Source organism: Camelus ferus, chromosome 26, assembly GCF_009834535.1.
Source record: "Camelus ferus isolate YT-003-E chromosome 26, BCGSAC_Cfer_1.0, whole genome shotgun sequence".
Classification (NCBI taxonomy): Eukaryota; Metazoa; Chordata; class Mammalia; order Artiodactyla; family Camelidae; genus Camelus; species Camelus ferus.
This window is the reverse complement of record NC_045721.1, coordinates 2821940-2833799: the sequence shown is the minus strand read 5'-3', so window position 1 is coordinate 2833799 and position 11860 is coordinate 2821940. Positions and strand designations below refer to the sequence as shown.

Genomic DNA, 11860 nt, shown 5'->3' with positions numbered 1-11860 from the left:
CATCTTAACTAATTATACCTGCAAAAACTCTCCGTCCAAATGAGTCACACTCTGAGGTCGTGGGTGTTACCGAGCCCAAGCTTGGATGGCTCACTGCACAACAGGCCAATACGTCACGAGACAAGGTGTTGGGGCAAGGAATAGTGACTTTATCTGGAAAGCCAGCAGACGGAGAAGATGGGAGACCAGCACCCCAAAGAACTGTCTTGCCCAGGTTTGCACAAGGAAGGTGGGGTGAGGAGGTGAAGTAAAAAAGACAATAAATTATTGCAAATATTTCCTAGTTCTGGTCAGACTCTGAGGGGATGTGTTAATTTCTTCCTTTCTCCAGCCACTCATATGTGGGCCTGGTCAGGATGGTTCCCGTGAACTTAAACAAACATAGTTTAGGCTGAATACGCAGGCCTGGGAGGCAGGGTTCCTGGAGATGGACCATTGTGTGCACTTTAAGCTGAAGGTAACATCCCTTTAATGGTTCACTTGTAGCAAAAGCAATAAAAAACAAAGCTTAACGTGAAAGAAACAGATCCAGTATGGAGTCAGATGTGTTCCCTGTTACACAGGTGGACTTGAATTGGGGGGAACTATAATCCACTACCGCCCTTATAAATGAAGTCTGGGGGAACATGGGGACCACGACAGATGTCTGATCTCCTTTGCTCAGAGCTCTAAATTATGCTCAGGGTCTCCACTGTCGCATCCCACCAGTGTTAGGGTCTCTTTGGGCTCACGTCCTTTTTAGGCTTAGGGGCTTTGAATCAATGGTAGCACAAGAAAAGAAAGAGAAAAGAAAAACAAGGTACGGCCACAGGGAAAACACTAAAAATATTTCACCTTGAAAGTTTAGACAAATATGCACAGCCTCCCCAAGGACATCCTAAAGTTTGCTGTGGCCCGAGGGCAAATTCCAAGGGACACCAGGGGTCTAGGCTTTAGAACTGTGACCAGAATAAAACAGAAGGTTAGACATTAATGACCCCTTTGGCCACAACGTTTCCCATGGACTCAGGAACACGGCAATGCAAACCACACCTTCGTCACACTGTGTGCTCTGACACATTTCTAAGGAGAGCACGCCTTCCTTCTGAGCATCGGAATCTTCACCCTGATCCTGGAACAAGTCCAGTCGGTTCAGGTGGACACCTGCCAACAATCTATCTACCAATATCTAAGCCCAAGTTCTTCTGATGACAACGAAATCATTTTTTGAGAATGATTCCATCCACTGCCCCATGGAAGAAATACTAAATACAGTTTACCCAACAGATTTTTGGACTGCTCAGTGTCCTTACTCTCTCCCCCATCTGTCCAGGTGTCCCAGATGGACTTAACTCCACCCCTGCCTCCAGATGTACAGGTAATCTGAGCCTGGCCAATCAGAGCACTGAATTTTTTCTGACCACAGCAACTGGATGAAAGCTGGGTGGTAGACCCAATCAGGGCCGATGAAAACCAGTGAGACAGTCTGCGGGACTTTGCGAGGAAGGGTGTATGCAGCTTCTGGCAGCCATGTTGCCACCATGAAGTTACTTGGCAACTAAGTCAAGATGAGATGCAGCAGAGCTGAGAGAAGAGTCTGGACTGAGATTTGGTGGCACCATGTGAGCCCTGCATCGAGCCCTAGCTGAAGCTGGGACAGAAGATACTGGCTTATACATGAAGCAGTAAACTCCATTTTTAGCTAAGTTCAGTTGGGTTTTGTGTCACTTATAGTATCTCAACAGACATGGTCACAAAGGGCATGGTTATCCAGTAGGTTCTGCCAGCAGGTCCCATTTTCTCCTCCCTAGGACAGTGGGGATCCTTCTGAAACAGTAAGGCTGAAGTCTCCTGATCACCTTGTCGGGTCCCTTCCTCTTTGTCTCACGTTGCCCTCTCCCACTCTGGCTGGTCTTCTGTGGGGTGTTGATCCTTGGTCTTAATTCAGTCTTTGCTTAACTATTAGGGTCTCTGGGTTCACCTACCCCCACAACCCAGATTGACAGAGAAAATGTAATGCTTCTGGTCTGTCAATAGCTAATCCGATCTTGCCCTTCCAGAGTCTCCACCCCCTGGTTAACAAGAAAATAACAACCAAATCCAGTTTAAACTGACTCTGATCCAATCATGCAAACAGCTGTTAAAAGAAATACACAGACTCATTTGGGTAAAAATTCTCAGTTACTAAGACAGTGAAAAAAGGAAGAACAAATCTGACTCCATATTAGATCTGTTCCTTTGGCTCTAACCCTGTGCTCTGTTTCCTGGGCTCAGTCATGCTGGTTCTGCACCTTTTGTAAAAGAATGTCGCCTAGAGCCTGAAATAGACAGGAGAGCCGACTCTCAAGGCTCTGACCTTTAAGGGTGTAACACTTTCCATTCATACAGAGATTAGAAAGTTGCAGAACAGAGAATAACATGTTGGAGGTTTAGGAACATCATGACCTGACCTACGTGGACAGCTGCAAGAACAAAGGATTCCAACACCAAGATGTTTGCAAAAACCGATCACACACACTCCCCTTTCTAGTATAAAAGGAGCCTGAATTCTGACTTGAGGAAGATGATTCTCCAGGACATGAGTCCCTCATCTTCTTGGTCTGCTGGCCTTCTAAATAAAGTTATTATTCCTTGCCCCAGTTCCTCACCTCCTGATTTACTGGCCTGTCATGCAGTAAGCAGAGCGAGTTTGGACTCGGTAACAATAAAACTTCTCTCCTCCTGCTTCAATCCACAAGAGGGTCTCTGGGTGCACGAGAGGAAGGGGCTAGCTCACCTTGTGTCTGCAAGAATGGGTCAGAAGTCTTGGTTTGGATCCTCAGCCTCCTCCAGGGTCTGGAGGCTGTCCTGGAGAGAAGTCTCAGTGCAGATCTCATCCCGGCTGGTCAGACCCACCTTGCTCAGAATCAAGTGTCCACCTCAGACTGCCTTGATCTCACCTTGGCTGCCACGAAGCACCTCTGCCCATCCACCATCTAGTTCAGTGCCCTGCAAGTCCAAGTCCATTCTTGGCAGTGGGCCACCTCCACCTGCCATGGTGGACACCACGATGGGCTCCCTTGGCTACCAACACCATGTCCACGCCATATGGTGACCACACAGCTTGAGGAGGCAAGTCTGCAGGACCTCCTGAGGCCACCTTGTGCCACAGATGACCTTCACGTGGCTGGGCACCAGGCTGACACGCGGCAAACTGTGCTTTCCACGTGGCCCTCCACCCGCTTTTCCCAGCACGCGCCTGGAAAAGACAGCTGAGCAGACTTGAGTCCAGCTGCGCCCAGACCTCCCTCCTTGTCTTCTCCTCCCGCCTTCAGTCTTCCAGGCAGAACACACGTGCCCTTCAGACAACACATACTCCGACTGGTGTTTTCTTCCCCCACGTCTCACCTCTTCCCCCAACTCCAGCCCAGCCTGGGGAAAGCTCTGAGCTGAGTGGTCCAGGCTCTGTGGCTGAAATGTTCAAGGGGGCGGTAAAGAGATGTGGAAATTTGTTTTTCAGGACCGTCATCTGATTTGCATAGCTCTTTTATCATCAAAGGATCAGCTTCTAAATGTCAGCGGCTGAATCTTCCCTTGTTTTTCCTTTTTGCATTTCTTAACCCACTTTTCTCATTTCCTCTGGGGCCTCCCACCCCCGGACAGAAGAATGTTTAGAGCCGGGCGGTCCAACAGGACTTTCGCAAGGATGGAAATGCTTCACATCTGGGCTGTTCAATACAGCAGCCACCAGCCAGATGTGGCTACTGGGCACTTGCCGTGTGCCTGGGGGGCCCGAGGATCTGACTTTGTAATTTATGTCATTTCAAGTAATTTCAGCAGCCACACCCGGCTGGTGGCTCCTGTATTAGCACCGAACTAGAAAGATCTCATCCTCGGGGAGGCAAAAGGGAAAGAAAGGTACAATAATCACTGCAAAATCCAATACCCTCCCTCATTCCACTTGACCATGGTTGGGTAATTCTGCGAGCCCCGTTCCAGTGCAAGTGCTCTGTGTGGTTAATTACCTCACACCCAGTACCTTCCATCTGCATCCCGGCACACAGCTGCCAGCATCTGGTTTTGTAGGATGACACATCCCATCATCTAAAATTTCCTGCAAGAAGTGCACGCCGTTTCTAAGAAACAGATCCTTAACCTACAACCCTGACTTTCTCATACAGAGGTTTTTTTTCCTATTTTTTGTTTGTTTCTTTGTTTTGTTTTTCCTTTTTGAGAGTTTTTCCCTTTGCATCAAGTTGGCCAACTTCCTAGGGACCTTGAGGAGGAAGGTCAGTGAACTGCAGGAAACAGTTCCCTGGAAGCCAGTTCTCTCGGGTGATGGGAGGTACTAGGAGAAGGGCAACCTCCCGGTCTGGTGTATTTTCTCAGGGAAACGTCTGTCATCCTAGCCTCTTCTGGGGGTCTGCCCGCTTGCACCTGGCTGAGTGCTGGGTCCTTCAGTGTACATTCACGGGGGGCTGCATTACAAGATGGAAAGACTTGGGAACGTGGTGGGGACAGTGATGCCCCAACTCTGAGTTATAAAACAGTGAGGTCACCATGCTGTGGCTCCGGACTCACCCAGGGCAAAGGGACAGGGAGGGGGAGGCAGAGAGGCCCCATATGGTCTGGAGGGTGGCTCGCAGAAGCTGTCACACTGCCCACACTCACTGGCTTTGCAAGGAGAAAAACTTACGCGGATGCAGTTTCCAGAACTTTCTCACACAGTGCCTCATTCAAATTGTCTATAGCAAACGGAATTATGGACTTCCTCAGGGGTGCGAAGGGGAAGCTGAATCACTGCAGTATTCAGTGTCCTGCGGGATGTCCGATGCCAGGATGGGGCAGTGGATCTCAGGGTCCTGGGAGAGTCAAAGACGAGCGAGCCACACATAACATGTTGGTGGACAGAGGGGCTTGAGATGGCCCTGAACTTGGCCATGCCCAGAGCAGTCAGCATCCCAGCCAGCACACTGCCTGCCCCCTGCCCTGGGGGAGAAGCACAGATCCCTTTGGGGTCACACAACACTCTCGTGTGTCCAGTTATTCGTATGTGCATGACCCCGTGATGTGGAGCCAAGTCTAGGTACGACTGTATTCAGGATGTGGGGGGAAGCTGCAGCTCAGAACAATCCAGAAACTTGCTTTGCATCTAACAGCTCAGGAGAGATGGTGAGGCTTTTACCCTGGTCTGTAGACGATGCCCCGCGTATCCTCTGCCCAGCATGGAAATGCCATAGGATGGCTCTTTCCTCCGCTTCACCTCCAACCGCGGAAGCAGGAAGGGGTAGGCGCCTGCTGATCCATCCTCAGCTAGATGGTGGCCCTTCTAAGTGCACAGATCCCCGACTGTCCTCCTTCAAGGGGCTGCACAGCCCGAGCTGGGAGCACGTGAGGTGTCAGCAAAAACTGGCCTGGGCCAGGCTGCTACCCAGCTGCAGGTTCGCATATCTCTTAGTCATCACTTCTCTGCCCTCGGGACAGACTCACAGACCACTGCTGTGCCCAGCCACCCGGCAGCCGCCTGCTGGACCAGGAGCCTCCCCGATGACGCTGGCGGGAGAAGCTCTGAGCAGGGTCCACTGACCATCCCTCGAATACCCCCACCTTCCAAGGCACACTTTCCTGCTCTCCCCCAGCCAGTGTCCCCGGAGCCGGAGGACCTGTAAGGATGGGATGCCCAGTCCCTTCCCCCATCCTGACTGACACCGCTTCCTGAGCAGAAAGCCAAGGCCAGGCAGCTCCGGGCCTGCCCAGAGCCTGCTGTTTTGGGAAGAGTCTCAGAGTCCCTCCCGGGAGCCTCCTGGGTGCACAGTGCGATTGCTCCCCCGATACACACGGCTCTCAAGCCCACCTCCCTGAAGCTGCACGGGGAGAGGGGTGCACCTTCCTGCAACCACACTGCCGGAGGCCCTTCCTTCTTTTGAACATTTTTGCATTGAAGCACAGTTAATTTACAATATCATGTTAGTTTCAGGTATACAACCTCGTGATTTAACATTTTTATAGATGATGCAGTTAGGTAGCTAGATAAGTGGGGGCACCGGGCAGACAGGTGGAGTAGAGTGGGAGGATGGTCTGGAAGGTAGGCATTACGCCCACCTCCAGCATGAAGGGGCTTTACTTCCTCTAAATGAGTGCCAGCAAGAAACCAGTTAGAACCGGATAGAAGTAACTGCAGTAGCTACAAACCTAACTGGACATGACCCAAAGCTCCTTGTAATATAATTAGCATCGAGGTTTAGGCCCTCCCACGGGTTTTTCTGTGTGCATCATGGGTAAGGACATGCGCAAAGGGGCCAAACATGACTCAGCACTGCAGGGGCAAGAGACGCCAATCAATCAAAAGACCACCTCTAAGTGAGGGTATAAGAGCAGGGGCAAAGACCCCTGCCTTTCCGCCCTTGGATCAGCCAGCCTCCTGCTCTTGGAGGTGCACTTTCCCTTTGCTCATAAAACCTTTAAAATCTTGCGCTACACAACGCTCCTTCCCCCGTCTGAATTCTTCAGGTATGCCTGGGGTCTTTTCCCTTCCCCTTTTGGGGTAATAGTAACTTCATTTAAAGTGATTACAAAATAATGGTTATATCCCCTGTTATGTACAGTAGATCCTTGTAGCTTATTTGTTTCTTTCTTTTTTTTTTTTTTTTTTTTCTAATTCCTGTGCTCTGGCCCAGAACCCCAGGACCCAGGCAGCACTCATGGGGTCTGACGATCTCCAGAACAGGCGCCACGGCCGTCCACCTGACACCACGTCCACCTGCCAGGTGCAGTTTTTACCTGTTAAGCCCCTACCCCTGTCTTGCCAAGGCTGCCAACAGGAGGCAGAGAGAGAGGAAGGAGTGGGGCTTGGAGGTTAGGAGGCCCGCAGCCACCGTGCCCTCGCTGGGTGACCCACCAGGGCCGAGAAGGCCAGCCTGCTCGTCAGTCCCCTCCCTGCCCCTCATCCTGTGCAGGGAGAGCAGAGATGCTTACCTCGCAGCCTCCTTCCTTCATTCCTTCCCTGAGCGCGCGCTGTGGGCCAGGAACTCTGCTGGGAGCTGGGAAGACGCTTGAAGGCAAAACCTCTCAGGGGCCTGCTCTCAAAGGCAAGAGCCCCCCTCGGCCGTGCGTGCCCTACCCCGCCCCGCGCACGTACACGCAGGCGCGCACGCGGGCCACCAGCTCGCCGTTTGTTGACTGTGTAATTGACACGTGCCTGGGTGCTCGGGGCTTGCGTGAGGAGCTGATGAGGTGGTGCAGGATAAGCACTTGGTAAACGAGAAAGGGATTCCACAAACGGCAGAGATGACTTGATCGTGGCCGCGACGTGAGCAGGGCTCGGCCAGGCAGCTCCCAAACCCAAGGGAGAGGTGCCCCGTGTCCGCAGGTCTGACCGGGGAGGAGGCCAGGCATGGGCACCCACAGGCTGGGGAGCCCTGGGACCGGAGGTGGGATTGGCAAGGATCCCTGAGGGGCCGGGACAGGACTCCCAGGCTTGGGGTGGGGGGACTTTCAGGAAAAAAAAAAAACTGTTCTAATCAGTCCCCTAAGGGTAGTTGGTTCAGACGGTAAAAATCCCACATTTTAGAAAGCAGAATTCTTTACAATTCTTTAACGGAAGAGTGATTTTTTTTCCTCCAGGTCTCCAGAGGCTGGACTTCAAGGCAGGAGAGCCTGGAGGCTGGCTCTCACTTCTAGAAACCCCGGGTGCACGTCTGCACACCTCCCACTGCCCTGAGGCCACAAGGCTTCCAGGTTTCTAAAAGTTCTTCAGCGCTTCTGAACTTAGTCTTTGTAAACGCTCAGAAATTCTGCTGGGGACCTGCATTCTCTGCTGCGGAATCCCTTCCATTTTAGTGAGCCGTCTGTTTGAGAACTTCACTTTCCCGTTCTCTCTGCCCCGGGCAAGTATCAGAGACAAACCTCAGGTAGGTGGATGGATGGATGGATGGATGGATGGATGGATCTGGGGCCTCAGTGAAATTCTTTGTTCTACAGAGCAGTTCGTTTCCAATGCTGAGGTCATTGTTCTGGAAATACAGATCAGCAAAAGTGAGTGAGAGCTCCAGGGCTGCCCGAGAAGGTGCTTGGCCAAACACACACACACATTCACATGCACACACTTACACACATACACTCCCCCCAACACACACACAGACACCACAGTCCACACACACACATCACACATGTTCATACACACTCATACCACTAACACATCCCACACACACACCATGCACACACACAGACACACACACACACACACACACACACACACACTACACGTTAGGTCTCCATGGTTGTCTTCCTGATGAAGCCAACTGAGGAACAGCTAAGACCTGGGTTTGCTCCTGTGACTCAGAGCCCAACACCTTGGGAGCCAGTCCTCCAACCTCCTGTGGGCCCGGCTCTGGCAGGCCTTTCCCTCCGGGGGAAGGTACTTGCGGTCAGATATGGGACTCTCACTCATATGTGAGTGGCCCCAGGACCCCGACTGTGTGGCAGAGGCTTCGCTAGTGCCGTGGAGTGCAGCTCGGTCGGTGAGCAAAGTGGGCAGCGTCCACACAGTGGCTGCAGACCTTTCCCGGTTGCCCTGGGCCAGCTTCCAGTGACAGCATCCGTCCCTTCAGTGACAGTCACAGGGGTTGATGGTGCGCTCCACGTGGTGCCAGGACTGGGCACCAGGGACTCACCTTGTGTCCCCAAAGAACTGCCACCCACTCCCACCCACTCTTTTTCTGGCATCCACCATCCTCCCTCCAAAGAATGGAAAAGCAGCAGTTTTCCCCCTCAAGCCACCCTACAAAAGCCACCAGGTGCCCCGCACCTCCACCAGATCAGCCCTGCAGTCCTCGTGGTCCCTTGGAAAGTGTTTTTTAGTTTTTAAAATTTATTTATTTATTTATTTTTAATGAAGGTACTGGGGATAGAACCAGGACCTCGTGGGGGTTAGGCACACCCCACCCATCTTGGAAAGTGTTAACAGGACCCCGGGTGTCGAGGCTGGCTGGACCTCAGAGTTGCCTGTAGAGCCAGGCCTTACTGTGGGACATTCTGACTGAATGGGTCAGGGCTGGGGCCAGGCATCGTTCCCAGAATTTCTGCTTTCCACGTCATCTGCCATCAGAATCAGCGCTGTGTTCACATCCATGCACTGATGCTGGATTTAAGGGCCCAGAAGGTGGAATCCCCACCTCTTTCCCAGCATGATTGAGATTTAACGTTCAGAAAATGGAAGGCAGTTTGATGGGGTGGAAAATCACTGGGCTGGAAGTTAGGAGATCAGGTTCCAAAGTCCAACTCCTCACCCATGAGCTACGTGCCCTTGACTGCATCCCTTCACCTCCTGGACCTCAGTTTCTCCAGGTCCAGGTCCAAGGAAGATACATGATGTGACCTGAGACTTGTCCCAACTCTGAAAGTCCCTGACTCTTTGTCATGAGCAGCAGTGACTCGGGGCTCTCAAGCAGAAGAGAAAGAGAAAAACTAATGCCCCCTCACTCTTAGTGATTTAAGAAATTGTGTCTTGGTTTAAGGTCACCCAGGGAGAAATCAAGTACCATTTTCCAGGGAACAGAACCGACAAGAGGCCTCCTAACCCAAGGAGACCAGAAAAGGCTCTCACTCTAGAACCTTCCACAGCCCTAGAATCTCAGTCACTCTCAGCCCGACAGGCAGCGCTGTTAAGCTCCCGCATCTGAGAGTGTCTTTCTTTGCTCTGAAATGGGACTTCATCCTGGCTTCACCAGGGTCCCTGTGGCATGCCAAACTCACAGGAAACCATGGGATTGGCTCTGCTGCCCTGCTCTCCCGTGGTTTCGGACACCAAATCCTCATGGATATTGGAATGAGTCAGAACTGAGAACTGCAGGATGGAGACAGTTTTCCTGTTCCTGGTTTGCAAGTCCTGAATCCACCGGATGCCAGTCAACATCTGAGATCCGCGGGAACCCAGGAGCTCCCCTGGGCTGATGAGGAGATGAGTGATGGTTTTCTGGGGAAGTTACAGATCAAGGAGGTTTTCCTATCAGCCTCGGAAGTCCGCCCTGTCAATCCATCGCTCAGCCTCTGAGCTGTAATTAGGAGCAGATGGTCATGCGTGCTGATGGGCTAAATGAAGCAGGATGTGCCCGCTGCTCCCCGTCCACCATCAGTTTGCTCTCAGGCTGGGAATAGGAGCTGGACAGGGAGACACCAAGCAGAAAGAAACCTAGGGGGTGAGCCATTCCCAGAGGAGCCCCAGCCCGGCCAGGAGGGGATGCAAGCTTTCCAAAGGCTCAGGCTGGCGGGTAAGGGTCTTGGAAGCACAGCTGATTGGGATGGAGACCCTGCTCTGAAAACCACGCTGCCCGCACGCAGCTACCTTGTACATCATCTCAAATACTCATTTTCTAGGGAGAATACGGCCCAAGTGGCAATTTACAGACGTACCACCCATACTGACACCCTGGAGAGGGAGGGCAGTGTGGCCGCAGTCCCTGACAGGCTGAGCTCCTTCCCTGGCTTCCCTGATCCTTCCTCCCTGGGTTCCCCACCCCCAACCCAGTGGTCAGGAAAGGCCTTTGCAGAGCCTGTGAAATGCCAGGATCTCCCCAGCATTTGGAAGCCGCCAACCATTAACAAGGAGGGGCAACGGGAGGGCTCGTGGCCTCTCTTACCTCTCATTATTTGCTGGTCATTGTTAGGGATCTGACTGTGCCTCCAGGAAAGACAGCCTCTCACCGTCCCAGTGGATGGCTCTACCCTGGGCCAGAGGGCAAGGAACTTAGCTTGGGGAAGGGCAGAATTGGGGGCCTCAACTGAATGTTGCTAATTCTTCCCAGTAGGGTCTCCCTGCGCTGGGGTGGGATGGGGGTGGGGCTGCCATGGGGAGGAGGGTCCTATTCAAAATCACTCACCCTGGCTTTGGACACATCGCCTTCAGTCTCACCCCAGTTCTTGGACACAGAAGTGCTCAGCTGGCTTCTGGGTTGATAGTTAATCTGTGTCACTGCACAACTCTATAGAGAGTGCCATTTACCTAGACAGCAGTGTGGAATTGCTCAGTGCGGAACCTGCACAACCACACGTGGCCATACCATCCAACTTCCTGTTGCCATGTGGTCAGAAGTCCATCTTTTTAGAGCTGTCCATCTACGGCCACTAGGACTAGGAAGAAAAAGGAGACCTAGGAGCTGAGCTAAGCTTGGAGTTTGAGAGCCAGCTTCTCTCCTCAGCCCTCTAGCCCAGGTGCCAGGAAACACGTCGAACCACCACTTGGCATCTGGTCACGCCCTTCCTCCTTCCTCATGATGGAGAAACTCCGGGCCAGGCTTTGGGCCAAATCAAAGGCCCAGGGGCTCTCTGGGCTGAACCAGATTGCTGTTGCTTGGGATGCTGACCACTGACACAATCTAGTTGAAAACCCTCCCACCCCCACCCCTAATCTTAGAAACGCCTGAATTCTGAATGACTTCCCCGCTCCCCCGTCCCTCTTCGTTTGCTGTACCCTGGTCCCTCTTCGTTTGCTTTGCTGAGGATCCTGACCTCACGGGCTGCCCACGCACTTGCGGGGACCCAGCCGTTAGTCACGCCATTAAGAGTTTCCAGACGGTGCGTAAGCCGGGGCAGTCCTGCAGCGGGCAGGAAATGATCAGTAGAAATGGAAGTGACAGGGTGTTTAGCAAACATTAAACCAAGGAAGCTTAAAAGGTCTTTGAGCATCGTTAGAGAAACATTTAGGATGACTGGGAGGGCGGAATATAAAATGGCAAGGAAAGTATAAACACTTTCCGTGGGTGGGGAGACCTCTTTCTTCCATCATCTCTTGAGCACTGAAGGCTCAGCTCATAAGGATGCTAGGAGGGGCCTGATCCTTTGCAAACCAGGCTCCGAGGACCCTCAGAAAAAGCCAGGAGGGGCAGCTACCTCATACTTAAGATGA

The 11860-nt window shown here is 52.3% G+C and overlaps 1 long non-coding RNA gene across 1 annotated transcript; it reads left to right on the top strand.

The window, feature by feature from the left end:
• The first annotated feature begins 6202 nt into the window (after window positions 1-6202).
• On the top strand, window positions 6203-7828 carry LOC116660025. The gene is made up of 3 exons (XR_004315378.1): window positions 6203-6468; window positions 6636-6725; window positions 7582-7828. It is a non-coding gene; the product is annotated as an uncharacterized LOC116660025 (long non-coding RNA).
• The last annotated feature ends 4032 nt before the right edge of the window (window positions 7829-11860 follow it).